Below are 13,971 nucleotides of genomic sequence, written 5' to 3'. Positions count from 1 at the left end.
GAAAAGGGAAATTAATTGTAACTTTTACTTTTCCAGGCCGTGCCATCCTTGGGGAGGACAAGCAAAAAGTAACAAAAATAGCTTTTGGCTCCAAGTGCCCACCAATGGAAATGCTGAAACCCATGTCCTCTAAGTTTCTTTCTTCCCTAGCAGATGACCCTGTGGATAAACCCTGCATCATGGTGGCTGTTGATTATGCTCCCACTTGGTACCCTCCTCTGCTCTGCCCCCTGGTGGCCTCAGGCTGGCATTGCTGCTGCCTCCACATAGTTTGGCCTTGTTGCCACCCCAGAGGTTCCTCCCCTCTGTCACCGCCCCCACCTCATGCCAGCCTCAGGTGTCTACTGATGGTGCTCTCACTGAGAAGGAGAGGGGTTTGTTTCCTTTACACGTTACTGCAACCACTGTGCAGTCACTCTCTGATAAGTTCATACCCTCAGGATCTAACAGCCCTTTTCCCAGAAAAACTCTACTCAGTTACCCTGGCCCTAGATCAAAGGACATTTAAGTGACACAATGTATCATTGCCTCAGAAAAGTCTCTCATCCCTCTTCAACAGCTGGAACAACTTGGATAGACTTGTGCAGCAGAACGAAGTTTGACCATTACCTACACTGTACAAGAATTAACTCAGAATGGACCAAAGGCTTTTAAATGTTCAGTTAAAACTGTAAAACTTTGAGAAGAAAACAGAAGCCTTCATGACCTTGGATTTGACAATGGATTCTTAGATATGACGCCAAAAGCACAAGCAACAAAAGAAAAAAAAATCTTGACTAGGAGTGTGGCCAGCCATCATGTATGACTGCACAAAAGGGCCACATCTGCTCTTCAACCAGCAGAAGCTCCTGGAACCCAAGAGGTAACCCTACCTAAGAGGTGTCTTTTATCTCCACACTTGCTATAAAAGCTGCCCTTGTTAGCTCCCAGTGCCCAGAGATATGCTCCCTTGTGTGCCTTTCCTGGCTAACCATTGATTTCCCATGCCTCCATCCCCTTCCTGTGCCTCCGGTCTTCACTCTCACATATCTCATGGTACCACAGACTGCTAGAACCCACTTTCCTTCACAGACCAAGGAAGTGAGGCCCACAGAGTGCGCATGGTTTCTCCCATGTTACAGAGTGGTCAGGGGAAAGGTGTGAGGCTTGAACTCAGACTCCAGGCCCTGAGCCCAGGGCTCTTTCCTGGAGGGTTCACATGGGGTCTCTGCTGACTGTAGATCTGGGAGGCTGGTGACCCCTACAGGTGCCTGTATGCAGGAGCTTACTTGCAGGATAGCTTTTGGCTCACATTGACGCTGACAGAAAAGTAAAGGGTCTGTTGGTGCCTAGAGGAATGGGAAGATAAGAAAATGTGAGGGATGGAGGCGGGATCTGACCCTTAGCCAGGCCTGTGGACTGGGTTTGTGGCCCTGAGGGAGGAGCAGGTGAGAAGTGAGATGCAGTATTTCTGAAGGGTCATGTGAGACTCTGGAGAGATGCAGGGCTGCCCTGAGGGCCAGGTGGGCACAGGATCAGGAAAGGCCTCCCCAGCACTCCCACTCCAGGGTGGCAGCATGGGCAAGGGGCCAGAACCATGCTCCCCCAAAGGAAGGGCACCCTCAGCTGGGGCAGCGAGGGGCCCTTGAGATGGTGTGAGTCGGGGAATGTGACGGGACTTGTTCCCAAGCACAGGTGAGCTGGCACAGCCACAGGCCCTCCCAGAAATAACTGGCAAGAGACTGGTGGTGAGGGATGCTGGTGGGGGTTGGCGGAGGGGGCTGGGGTGACTGTCAGTGGACTGACACCTTGGCGCATAAGGGTTACACATTATGAAGCCCTCATTGATTTGTTCATTTATTCAACAGATTTTTATTGAACATCTGTATGTTCTGGCCACTGTTCTTGTATCGAGGACACCCAAAGGTAAGTAAGAGGGACAGCCTTCTACTCTTCGGCACTTACCATCCTGTTTAGCTAGGTGCTTCCATTCTCTTTCATTGGGATTCTCCTCTCCGGGATCCAAATGAACAAGAAGTATAATAAACAGTGAGAAAAACAATAACCAAAGAAGAGATGGTTTGGAGCACCTTTTAAAACTTCCTACAGAGGCATTTATCTTTCCTTTTGGTGAGGTTCTTGAGAGCAAGGACTATCTGGGCATGGGACACCTGTACCGAGTGCTTGGGGACCGTAAAATGATGCTGCTCCATGCCAGATGAGCTTTCCTCGTGGCAAATCATGACGTCAAGGTGGGTCCTGGCTGGAAAACTACACTGCCCTCTGCCTGAAGCTGTTCTAGGAGGCCAGCTGGTACAAGATGCAATCACATGGCTTCCTAAGAACTTAAGCCACTTAGTGCAAAGCCTGGTGGATCTTTAGTGTTGGGTGCTAGGCTGAAACAGGAGGTGGAGCATCGCATAGTGAGCAATGGTTGGCTGGGGGCTGGGCCCCTGAAGCTTCATTAGAGGGCAGGCCAGTGGGGGGTCTGGAACAGCTGCAGCCAATGGGCAGAGAGTAGCAGGGGTCTGGAGGAGCCAGGGGGGGTCTCCACTCCTGAGAGCAAATGAGCTGCTCTGAACACTGCCATCTTGCCAAAAATTCCTTCTTTTAGTTTCAGTTTGAGCTCTCAAAATCAAAACCGTTTAAACATTGAAAAGCCTCTGTTTCTATCCAGATCCTAAGAATTGTCACAATGAAATAAACAAAAAAACACCTGATTGACACACCATTCATTTTAACAGTCTTTAGGTGTGAACTTAGGAAACACCCAGAAAGAAGAATTTCACGGAGACTTTTTCAGTGCTGAAACTTCCCAACTTCTTGATCAGTCAAGGCCAGTCCACTGGTTTTCAAGTTTCAGACAGAAACTGTTTTATCCACACTGCATCATGGGATAATCATCCTGTTTATTTCTGAATTTATATTTCCTCTGTGTTTGTATCATAGCTTTTCATTCTATGAGTCTTGCAGAGATGAAATAGGAAAAGAGCGAGCGAAGTGCCTTATTTTCAGCTTTTTATTTTGAGATTTTGCACATTCATATGCAGTTTTATGAAATGACATGGAGAGGTCCTGAGAGGTCCTATGTGCCCCTTGCTCAGTTTCCTAATGGTAATGTCTTGAGAACGATGTACAATGTCACAGCCAGGGCATTGACACTGACACAATCCGTCTTTGTCAGATTTCCTGTTTCACATGTACTAGGGTAAGGGCGCACATGCGCGTGCGTGCGTGCGTGCATGTGTGTTATGGAATGTGAAGTGTCTGGGGCTCTGACACAAAGTGCTTTCTTTGCAAGTGCACAGGGATTATCATGAGGTTTTCATTGTTTTATGGCTATTACTTTTGCATTCTTGGTAGATAATACTGTGAACCCTATTTACGTAGTATCTTTTATCTGAATCGCATAAAGAATTGTATGATTCATCTCATCTCAATGAACACCTGTGCTTAGCATTGTTAGATTTTAAAGATATTGCTATTAGAAGCTCAGATATTGTCAGCCAGATTTGGGACCTGCTAGGATTCCTTCTGTCTGACTATTTAAACCCGAAGCTGGACTCTATATTTCCTTGATCACTTGAATTCCCACTGCTAAATTAAACTTTGTTTTCTCTATTTAAATTTTCCTTCTTATCATATTACCAAGATAATACAGTCTTGGGCTGGTAACTCAACAGTACAGAAGTACATTGTTTTACAAATCAATCAAACTGAATTTGAGAGCCCAAAGAAGTGGCAAAGGAATGCCCTGGGTGACCCCTACTGAGCTCATGGGTCTCCAGCCTGGCTGGGGGCGTTCCCCCTCAGGGCAACTCACTGCCATTTTCACACAAGAGAGAGCTGAGGAGCCTCTCTGGCTGAGAGCCTCAAGCTCCAGGCTCACAGCCTTCTCTGGGGCTGCCAGGTTCTGTGGGGAGACACTTCTCCACAGCGTCATGAGCACAGCACGAGAGGTTTGGGGAACAAAACACTTGACAGGTCAGGTCCTTCTCCCCCTCTGTCCCCTGTCCTCAGTACCTCTGGCCTCTTTTGGGCCTCTGTCCACCCTGACTTTCCCAGGGCAGGGGCCAGCCAGGCCACAGCCTGGACCCCATTCCCTGGCTCTCACAGCTGAGCCACCTCCCAAACCTCCAACCCTCAGCTCTGCCTCTGATCACAGCCCCGGCCGTGGAACCTTAGAGCTTGCTGTATCTCGAGGGTCATTGTATGTAGTTCACTCGCCACATTTTACAGATGAGAAAACTGCAGCTATTCAGGGTCGCACCCCCAAGTGCACAGCTAAAGAGTGGCCAAGGCAGCATTTGAAGCAGGGTCTCCTGACTCCCAGTCCAGGACTCTATCACAACATACTTCTCACGTCCCTCCCTCAAACGGCTTCCTCTGCTCTGTGCCCTCGCATGACCTCCATCCTCCAGCTTCTCCCAAACCTCCAGACCAGGACACTCGCCTTTCCCTTTACTTCCTCTTACGACCTAGGCATGTAGCCCGTCTCTTCAGGCTTCATCCTCTGGGCCATCCCCAGTCCTGGCCACCCCCATATTTCTGCTCTCTCTTTCTGCTTTCTATTTCTGCTCTCCCTCCTAGGCCACGGGACATTGTACAGACAGCCACAAAAGCATCCTGACTAGATCCGCCAAGAACTTGAGCAGTGGAAAACAGGAGGCAGGAGAGAATGGGCAGATATACTTCATCTTCTTTCTCTCTCTGGTGGACTCTCCCAAGGTAAGTTCCACCTTGCAATCCTTCCAGATGAGTGCCAGGGCTGTATAACCATCCTTGCTGAGCGCCCTGGCTTTTTAAGGGTGGGATCCATCCAAAGCCAAGGCAAGGAGGTGGGGAGATGCAAAGAGTGTGCAAGGAATGGCAGCAGGTTGAGTACATGGGGTGTGTGGGAATGCGGCCTGCAGGGTCACACTACTGGGGCTTGAATCCTAGATCCACCATTTTTAACAGCTGGGTAACCTGGGCAAGTGAAGAATCTAAACCTCAGTTTTCTTGCGTGTAAAATGAGGATAATTGTAGTACTCCAGTATTGAAAGATCTGCTGATTTAAAGTCGTGAAAGCACTTTGCACAAGGCCTGTTAAAACCCCGAAATAAATCCTGGCCATCATAATGAGGTAGAAGCAGAGGTGGTGGACGGATCCCGGAGAATCTGGAATTTAATTTGGTGGTCAATGGGTAGATGCTGAGAGCTTGTGAGCAGAGACAGGCACATCCAGGACCGTGGTCTCTGACAGTCACTTTAGTTGTTGAGTGCAGGGTGGACTTGGAGCAGGAGGAGAACAGAGTGGGGTCAGAGGGACCTGGTGGTGAGTAGACATAAAGAGTGCCCAAGATGGCATGGTAACCCAGTGAGGTTGGGGGAGACTTGAAGGATAGCACCATGAGTCTGTGAGACTCATCTCTGGGTCATGCATCATTGGGGTCCTCTTTTTTCCTTCTGCTCTGAAACCCAGGATTCTTGTGACATCTCTGCCTCCTGTTGGATCCTGGCTGAGGGCCTCAGACGGTGGAATTCTGACCTTCCCTTGGGCTGGGGTTCTCCATGCTGGCTGCTACACATGACAGCCTCCTCAGCAGCTCCAAAAAGTGCTGAGCCCATTCCCCTGTGCTCCCATCTCCCAGCAACTGGGCCAATATTGGGTTGCATGCTGGGCAGAGATGCTTTTTGAAGCTCTCTGGGTGATTCTAATGGGAGCCTCGATCGGGCAGCAGTAAGGCCAGGAATCACAGCCTTACTTCAGGACTTAGCCAAACAGAGCATCCTGCCTCAGCATTCCTCTTTTGGTTCTCTCGTTCCAATCAGGACGAGCAACTTTCAAAATCTCGTTTGTCAAAATCTAACTCTTTGTTAGACCACGTGACATTGTGGCAGAGGTGGTCAGCACCTACCCAACAGCCATTGCTCCTTCTTCCTGCTGAACAGAACTCCAGTTTGGTTCAGGTTGTGGTGGCAAAATACTTCCAGAAGATGGGCTCCTCCCACAAACCCCAGGAGATGGAACTTGATTGATCAAAACCAATCATAGTAATAGTAATCCTCTTCATCTCTGCCAGTGACTGCTGTGTGGGCATGGGACACAGTTCTGGCCAATGAAATGTAAGAACACAGCTGAGGCACTTCTGGGAAATTTTTTCCTTCTCAGTGTAAAGACTGTATGGAGAGGGCTTTGCTCCTTTCCTCCCTTCCCTCCTCTGTCATGTAAGAATGCACAGCTAAGTGCTGCCACCAACATCTTGTGACCATATTGGGAGGCATGACTGATACCCCTTAATGCCATCCGTGAGCTGCAGGCCAAACCCTGAAACAGCCCACTTCGAGATTTATTGTTAACAAAATAATATCTCTGGTATTTAACCTACCTCTGATTGGGTATCCAGTTACAGCTGAAAGCTTCTAAATATACTGGCATCCTCACTTGGTAATATCTCACAGGTGAAGTCTGACAAAGAGTAGCAGGTTTTCTGATGGTCTCTTTCAACCTACAGGTGGTACTTCAACAGTGGCTTAAGATGAAGCAATTCGTAGTTAAGACTCCTGACTCAGTCCCTGAAAACTAGAACCCTCTCCCATCCAATGAAATGCTAGGTTCTTAGAGACTCTGTAATCAACCAGTAATTAAATGGACCACCATCATTTAGCACCCCTGGCAACACTTGGCTTGCCTGCTCTGCAAACGTGGTCATGACCAGAGTGCTGTGATAGGATAACGTGCTTAAAGGCAAAGTTGTGGGGGGGTATGGTATAGCTCAGCAGTAGAGTGCATGCTGAGTGTGCATGAGGTCCTGGGTTCAATCCCCAGAATCTCCATCAAACATACAAAATAAAATGAGCAAAGGTTTAAAGAAAAAAAGGCAGAGTAATACTGAAAGTGCGACAAGTAACAGCTGAGCTCCATTAAACAGACTTCATATAATTTTTTTCAGTGAGTAAGTTTTAGGACTGTTCCACAGCTTTGTGTCTATTCAGTTCCATGAAATTAGTTAATTTTCATTGCATTGTAAATTTTCATTAAGTTGCATTCTAATGTATTTGTACCTTTAAATTTGTATGCCAGGACTGCAGAGGCTATCAATTTGATGAACTCCTCACAGGGATTGTGATAAAAATATTTTTGTGTGTGTGATAAAAATAATTAAAACACTGAGATTCCAAATTGGCAAGAATAGAAATGTCTCAAAATGAATATCAGAACTCTAAATTGGTGATATTTATTCCATGCAGAAGCAGTTTTTTTTTTAAGACACAAAACTTAATTTAATAGAAATTTTGTTTGCAGTTCTTACATTCTCAGTATGAGCCGAGCTAGAACCCGCTGCCCCACTCAGAAGTGGCCCAGTTCTGGGGGCAGGGAAGAAAGGGAAGGTGGTCAGAGTTCAGGCCCTCGGAACCTCATTCTTCCTCAGTGCTGGAGGGCCGGGGATACCATCCTCTTCCCCTATACCCCTCTGGGATCCAGGGAAGGAGAACAGATGGAATCTTGGGCCTGGGGCTTCTCCTCCAGACCACACCCCACCCTACCCCAAGTCCCCAAGTTGGAGGGGAACTAAGGGATCTGAGGAGAGCAGGGGACAGAAGGTGATAATTTTTTTCCTCTGTGAGTCACATCCATGTTAGGGTCCTAAAGATCATTGAGGGAATCTTGAGCATTAAAGAAGTTCTTATTTAACTTGTATCTTTTCAGGAATAGATCTAATGTATAAATAAAGAGAAATTCTAGATATTACATATGAAGTATGTGTGATGTAAACCATAATATAAACTATAAAACCCACTGGTAGTCTGTGGTTAAAAGTAGCTACGAGTTCATCATTCTGTTGCACTTTTACATCTTAGGGTATGCGAAATTCTAGTATTACCCATTCTACCACCTATGTAATTCTCACCTTAACTCAAAATCCAGAAATCCAGCAGACATTTTCAAGTGAATGTAAAGATCCTTAAATTCCTCTTGCTCCCTGTAGCCTGACATAGGATATATTTTGAGATGAGTGAGAGGAGAAAATGAAGAACATCTCTTAATAGTGTCAGCAGCCTAGGAGGGTCCTCTCAGTTCCATGAACAAGAGGCCTCAGCCTGAAAAATTACATTTGCATGTGTACAATGTTGGACGGTACATGGGACCTGAGCACCAAAAATACCAGGTCTCAGATCACTTAACTCGCTATGTGACTGTGGGCAGGTCACTTACCCTCTCTGAACTTCAGTTGTGTCCACTTTCAAATTGGGATAATAATCCCCAAACCAATGATATCTCAGGCTTATTGTAAACTCCAAATAAAACAATAAAAATGAACTGCTCCAAATGAAAGCAGTTTGGAAACTATAAAGTGCTTTATAAATGTCAGATACTAACAATCTTTTGTTTTCTTCTTTAATCTTTCTAAAGTATAAGAAATGTCAACAATTTTGTTTCTAAAATAATTCCACTTACAAACTTAACTATGTCAAATTCTGTTAGTCATCAGGTAACCATGGAGGAACAGCCAGGTCAGTATAATAGACCATTTCTATAATATCCTCAATATTCTCCTATTTTGTGTCCTTTGGTAAGGTAAGCTGAGATGCTTTATTGCTTTTAAATAATTCCTTCCTATAATTCTGCCCTTGTCATTCTTTTCAATAGTTCTGATGTGCCTGCAGACATTTCCTGGCCAACTGAGCTGCCTAGCTTCATGTTCCAGGAGTGTGCTTATGAGGTCTATATTAGCCCAAGATCCTAGGGTGCAAAGACTGTAGTTAGTAATTGTCTGTACAACAGGTTTTTAAACTGAAGTTTCAGCTAAGATGGTAATTGTATAACCATCAGTTCCAAAATGAAGGTGAGGCAAAGTCTCCATGGGGTAAGTTACAAAGAGACGTACAGACTCCCTGGACCTAAGGGTCTGGACTGAGGCTAAAATTAAGGAGTCAGAGAGTAGAGAAGGAGGATGTATAAGAAAATTTCTTTGGAGAGGAGTGTTGGGGTACCATCTCCCTCATCTCAAACTCAGTGAGAGGTGCTTCCCAAAGACTGCAGTTAGGTGGTCCCAGGAAAGCTAAAGCTCCTTCCTGGGGCAGCATGGAGGAGGCTGCATTGGGATGGGACTTCACTCTCAGTCACTGGGGCAAGAGATGTGTGGGGTTTCCCTTGGACAAGATATGAGGTCATCTTCAGACCCATCTAAAGGGGCGGGAGTGAACCCTGGATTTCTAGAGCATGGGAAGGAGTTGCAAGCAACCAGTGGAATAGCACTGCATCCACTCAGGGTTTCAGGGAGAGCAGTCCCCATTAATGGGAAACTCCAAAGGAGCCAGGAAAGACCCACGTGGGTTGCTTTAACCATGGGCCAGGCACAGCAAGCTCAAAGCCATAAACTCCCGGAAGGAGTGCTCTACCTCCTGGCTTCTCCTCTCCCCACTTTCTGCCCACCTCCACCCAGGCTGGGTCTCAAGGAGCCTCCAGTGAATGGGGAAGTGGTGAGCCCAAGCCAGTTGCATCTCTACTGGGAAAGTCAACTATAGCTTTAAGCCTAAGAAGAGGATGGGGGACAAAGGCTAACTTCCAAGTAAAGTTTGATGCATTTGTTCATATCTTGTACCCAACATTAGAATTTGGGACGAAGCTGTGGTTGAGACTTAGCTACTATAAGACTATCAATTATCTATAAATGAGCAGAAAATACAACTCTACCCAACTTTCTATCCAGGGCTGGGGAAAGATAACCAATACTGAATTATACTTTTAAATGGTAGTGAGAGACAAGAATAAAGTTCCATTTTGATCATATCTTACAAGTTGTGAATTCAAAGTACTAGTCATGGTTTTATATTAAATGGGCAAAGGTCTCTTTGCACAATGGAGTCTACTGACCGGTAAAAGAAACTTGATGATATGATAAATCATGTTGAATCACTGGAAAAGATTTCAACCCTGAAGAACATAAATGCTTTGTATTAGGCCCTAAAATTATCCAATCAAGTAAGAAATATTTATTGTCTGTTTTATGTGAAATCCTGTTGGATATCTTGAAGAACACTTAGATTCTTTAGTTCAGGCTAATAAAATTTCCCTCCTAGCATCATGCCTTACACATAGTATGTGCTCAAAAATATTCTCAATTTTTTTATTCTTTATAAAATACTTAGCACGAAGGGATGTGGCATTTTTCCAATGTTGACAACAACACTTAAGCGGAAAAATCCCCATACTTATAAAACGTGGTGCAAACCTGAATGGAGAGTGATTATGGTCTCACTTGTATTTAACATTGTGAAGTGTTGCTGAATAGTCTAATAGTAAAGAACAGAATTTAAACCAGGAACATATAAGGGGGGTTCTTTTCGTCAATCAACTGCGATAACGCAGTAAGAACAAAAAAATGATTGCTGGCGAGATGCCTAGACTTGAATCTGCCCCTATCACGTACTAGACCTCGGGCCCCTATTTTGTCTCCTGTGAATGGGGATGCCAAGTTGGTGACCTCAGAGTGTCAGGGATGCTCAGAAAGATAATATACAGTGAAACATCCTTTGTAAAATCTAAAGTGCTTCACAAATGCAAGGTCTTAAAAGTAAAACTTTTAACATTCGTTGACTGCCACATGCATAGCACTTAAAATATTTCTTCCTTCAGTCTTCACGATCACCACAAGACCTAGCTAGGTACAGCTACTTCCTTCCGTTTGACAAATGAGGAGACTGAGAGGTTAAGCAACTAGTTCAAGATTATACTGAACGCAGCTTGAACCAGTAAATCTTGAATCTTACCCCTAACACTAAGCTGCCGTCCTTATCGTTATTCAGTAGAGGCGGTGAGATCTCGTAGGGGCTCAACAAACGCGGTTCCGTAAACTGCAAATTTAAAAGTAGATGCCTTTCCACCCCCGCTTTTCGACGCGGATCCCTCGCCCTTTCTCGCAGCACCTGACGCTCCCACTCCAATCCTGAAGCCCTCGCCCAGGCTCCTGCCCTCCCCCGCCCCTCCACCGCCGGCTGGCGCCCAACCTCAGCATTTCCACGCATGCGTTGGGGAGACCTGCGCAGGCCCAGTGGCCGAGCGGCGCTGAGGGAACTCCCACCTCGACTCTGTTGGCCCCACCCCCCTGGGCCCCGCCTGGCCCCTCTCCTGCTGCTCTGCTTCGCGGCTGCTGCTGCCTCGGAAAAGCTGGAGGATGAGCTGAGTCTCCGCAGTTATTACTGTCGCCAACGCTAACCACAGGTGCTTTGGGTCTGGCCGGAAGCCCCCTTCCCTGCGCCCACTCCCAACTCCTTCCCTGGCCTGCTCCGCCTGCCAGGCGGCTACCTGGCTCTGCAGGGAGGCATCCCGGGCGGCGGGTATAGGTAGTTTGTGTACAGTTACCATGGAGACGCTGGCTGGCCCGGCTTTGCGGGCTGAACAGCCCGCGGGCAAGCGGACGGGCGGGCAGGGTGAAGATGCTGCTGTGTTCTGCTCTGGTCTGGACCGGTGGAGGAAGGGGCATTGCAGGGAGTAGGGGAGCCGCTGTGCGCGCGGGAAGTGAGGCTTCCCCCACCGGTTCACCGGGAACCTCTCCGCCTTTCTGTCCCCGGTTGGGGGGGAGAGGCGATGAGAGTGCCCTGTGCATGCTCTGCGGGTCGGGCCGCGGCTGTTTTTATTTCTATAAATTTTGAGCTTTTAGCCAAGCGCGTGGTGCTTAGTAAAAACTCAGTAGTATTTGTTGAATGAGAGTGTGATAGACTAAGGAGCTTTGTCTAGGCAGTGATCCAGCCAAGGTCACACAAATTGTCTTCTGGGCTCTTCTAGGCAACGGTTACAATAAATAAATAAGTGTATGTGTAACAATATACATTAAAATAAATCATATGTACGTAACCCTTTTATCCATTCCCACTAGTATCACAGCAGATCCCCCATCTCACCCTGGTGAATTACTTCACTTGGTAGAAAAGCAAGTACCACTCTTTATTTTTAACCTTTTTTTTTTGTGAATCTACCAAATTCTGATTAGTTGTGTTTTGACATAGCTGATAATCCATAAAATACTTAATAAAAATTCTGTTTTCATAAAGCACAACACCCTGGTTTAAATTTTAAAATACATAAAATGTATGGAAACACTGAACAATGCCATTTCCTTTCTTTTGCAACTTCTTTTTTTAAAGGCAGTTTTTCATTCATAGGAAAAATTTTTGTTGTATCCTTTTATTACATAGCTCTTGGACAGTGGTTAATGTTTTTTAAGGGCCAGGTACCATGCTGAAGCACTTTACATGGATTATGTTATTCTCAGAACAAGCATATGAGGCAGTTACTATTACAACACACATTTTACAGATGGGGAAACTGAGGCTCAGAGAAGTTAGAAGCCCTGGTGGAGGTTAAATTGCTGTAAATTGTCAGAGTATTTGAACCCTTACTTCAGCATCTAAGCATTTAACCACTGCTTCTTTGGATACTAATATTAACACAAAAGTCATTCAAAATCATGGTAATGGTCTTGAGTATTTGATTTGTAGGAAAAAGAGTATGGAGATGGCCAGTCTTTCCCCTATTGCAAACATCCTGATAGTGCAGTGTTGCATTTAGCAAGAAGGATCTGCTTCAAGTGACTGACTATTTGCAGCACAGGTAAAGACAGATTCTGTTACTCACAGCTGAAAGCTTCCAAAAGATTGGCATCCTCACTTGGTAATGCCTCACAGGTGAAGTCTGATAAAGAATAGCAGGTTTCTCATGGTCTCTAAACCTATAGATGGTACTTCAACAGATGTTTTAAGATGACGCAATTTGTAGTTAAGACTCCTGACTCAGTCCCTGAAAACTAGAACCCTCTCCCATCCAATGAAATGCTAGGTTCTTAGAGACTCTGTAATCAACCAGTAATTAAATGGACCCTCATCATTTAGCACCCTTGGCAACATTTGGCTTGCCTGCTCTGCAAACGTGGCTGTGGCCTGAGTGGTGGAGGTGCTGTGATAGGATAACATGCTGAAAAGCAAAGTAAGTTGTTGGGGGGTGTAGTGTAGCTCAGCGGTAGAGTGCATGCTGGGCGTGCTTGAGGTCCTGAGTTCAATCCCCAGAATCTCCATCAAGTAAACACCTGACATATTCACCTGGAACATGTTGTGGATAGTTATCATCATATTGTTTTCCTCAAAAACTCTTAGGGTGGATAGAACTAAACATGTTCTTGTTGTCTATTGTTAAGAATCATAGTAAATCCTCTTTAGTTGTCTAAGGAATCACCTGTTGATTCTACTTACAGAAGTAGAGTCTTTTTCATTTCCTTGGGCATATGTCACAAAAACTTGTTTTCTTTTTTTGTAGAAATTATTCTAAAATTGGTCAGCTGAAATATATGAATAATTTCCAGACCTCTGTCTCCCTGGAGATATAACTTTCTCAGGGGATTAAGGTTTTTCATTTTTGTTTTTTAAATGAACACCTAATACTACATACTAATTAGTGCACGGCTTTAACTCTTTAACTGGGCAGTAGCTTGGGAAAGGATATTTGGTATTTGGTATCGATATTTGGTATTTATTCATGGTAGGACACTGTCTCAAATAGAAGGTGATTTGAATCAACTCATTCAAACATATAGGCAAATGTAAGGCTAAACCTTTCTGAGTGTACAAACTGCAATGATAAAAGCTAATATAGTTTGGAAAGAGGCCCCATCTGACTAACTTTAACTTTATACTCACATTTTGTGTGTGGGGCAGTGGAAAAGAAAGGGAAACTTCGGTTAAAAATGTTAACAGAACCACCACCACATACACATACCATGTGTTTTTTATGTATTGGAGATTATCAGATGGTTTTCCCTTCTTGCTCTGGATTCTTTCACAGTTTATCCTCTTTCTCTCTGGTTTAGCTTTCATTCTGGATCTCTTCCCCGCACATCATTTCCCTCAATCACATGTGTTCCCAGAGGCTTAACTGCTGTCATCCTGTGTTTTTGAAAGCTCTTCTCCCATCTTTATCTTCTAACTGTAACTGCCTGGTAGATTTTTAATGAA

At 45.3% G+C, this 13,971-nt stretch overlaps 1 protein-coding gene across 7 annotated transcripts in view; it reads left to right on the top strand.

Moving 5' to 3' along the window:
- The window catches only part of ARMC2 (armadillo repeat containing 2), a 203,383-nt gene that overhangs the window by 101,865 nt on the left and 87,547 nt on the right, over positions 1–13,971 (top strand). For 5 of the 7 annotated variants that reach the window (XM_074368522.1, XM_074368520.1, XM_074368516.1 and 2 more), the window contains exon 1: positions 11,032–11,188. The gene's annotated coding sequence lies outside the window, so the exon portion shown is untranslated. Of the gene's footprint in view, positions 1–559; positions 863–1,847; positions 1,906–3,934; positions 4,708–11,031; positions 11,189–13,971 lie in introns of those variants that run through there. The other 2 variants (XM_074368517.1, XM_074368518.1) reach the window with 2 other exon arrangements.

This window comes from Camelus bactrianus, chromosome 8, assembly GCF_048773025.1.
Source record: "Camelus bactrianus isolate YW-2024 breed Bactrian camel chromosome 8, ASM4877302v1, whole genome shotgun sequence".
Classification (NCBI taxonomy): Eukaryota; Metazoa; Chordata; class Mammalia; order Artiodactyla; family Camelidae; genus Camelus; species Camelus bactrianus.
Note: the sequence above shows the minus strand (reverse complement) of the source record. Positions and strands in the feature narration are given on the sequence as shown.